The following is a 1,460-nucleotide window of genomic DNA, read 5'->3' as shown; positions in this document are numbered from 1 at the left end:
GCGCGCGCGCATTAAAAAAATGGCGGCTTTTTCTTTACAGCTGGACCTCGCCATAGAGGTAAATCGTCATTTTCTCACAAACGAGTATGGTGACCTATCATTTTTTTCTGTTGTTTTGAATTGAGTAATATATTTCTCTGTGTAAAATAAATATGGACCAATTCTCAGTGTAGAACAAAAAGCAATCGTCGAAAACGTGAATTTAGCAAGCAATCGTAACTACAATCATGGTGCTATTATAAGGATTTATATGGGTATAAACAAGGTGCTTTTGCTCCTAAACGAACATGGGGACCCCTCATTTTTATTTCAAAATTTAAGTTCTAGATAGCAGCAGACACGTAAAGATTTTAAGGAAAACGACCAATTTTTTAAGTTTAAAAGACATGTTTCGACAGAACTTCTGTCATCTTCAGTTGAATGAATGATTACAAAGCAAGTTGAATAATAAGTAGGCAAAAATGCTAATTAAGACAAATAGTAACAACAGAACGTGAAAAGGTGTAAATTAAAAGGATAATTTTAGATTTACATGGTGTAATTGCTGATTGAGGCAAGGTAGTTCTTTTTGAATATGGATAGCCTCCTTTATCTTCAGTTGAAAGCTAGTAGTGGCGTGATCTAAAATATGAAAACAGTCTATTGAACACAATGATCGACAACGTTCAGAATTCTGAAGATGTTTGAAGATGTGAGAGGCCCTATCAACGGCTAAGTGCTCACGTACGCGTGTGGAAAAATGTCAGGAGGTTTCGCCGACATAACAGGCATTACAGCTCGCACATGTAAACTTATAAACCACACGTGAACGAAGCCCGCCGGGGATAGGGTCTTTCACACCAAAAAGGTTACCTATCTTAAAGGAAGAAAAAACTAATTTCATGTCTAAATCATTACAATAGCGCTTGATTAAGTGTCGAATCTTCTTCTGAGTGATGACAGAAAAATGGCCTATGTACGGCAGCTTAAAGTAAAACGTGGGCGAGGTGGTAAGGGGGTAGCCCCGGGGACAATGATTGCTATGGGTCCCAGTGATGTAACGGTTAACCACTTTTTCAATTAAATGGGCAGGGAAAAGGTTCTTTTTGAGAATTTCAGTAAGCTTGGTTATATCCTCGTGTAACCTCAACCAAGTGTTGTTGATCTTGTAGGCCCTGTCAACAAGAGTCCTAATGAGACCTACTTTGTATGAGTACGAGGTGAAGCTAAAATAATTAGTTAATAACCCAATAAAGGTTTTCTTACGGTAAACCCTAGTTAGGAAGGAATTAGTGTCACTGTTATCAATAAGAACATCTAGAAAGGGTAATTTACGACTAAGTTCTTTTTCCATAGTAAACCTTATGTTGGGGTGCCTAGAGTTAATGTAGTCAAAAAATATAACAGCATCGTGCTCCGAGTGAAATAAACAAAAAGTGTCGTCAACATATCTACGATAAAATAAAATTTTAGAGCATTGA

At 37.2% G+C, this 1,460-nt stretch overlaps 1 pseudogene; it reads right to left on the bottom strand.

The window, feature by feature from the left end:
- Positions 1-508: 508 nt before the first annotated feature.
- The window catches only part of LOC149110453 (uncharacterized), a 3,701-nt pseudogene continuing 2,749 nt past the window's right edge, over positions 509-1,460 (bottom strand).

The sequence above is a fragment of the Orbicella faveolata genome, unplaced genomic scaffold, assembly GCF_042242905.1.
Source record: "Orbicella faveolata isolate gen_17 unplaced genomic scaffold, um_ofav_v1 contig_24, whole genome shotgun sequence".
Taxonomy (NCBI): Eukaryota; Metazoa; Cnidaria; class Anthozoa; order Scleractinia; family Merulinidae; genus Orbicella; species Orbicella faveolata.
The sequence above is the reverse complement of the archived record's forward strand: the minus strand, read 5'-3'. Positions and strand labels throughout refer to the sequence as shown.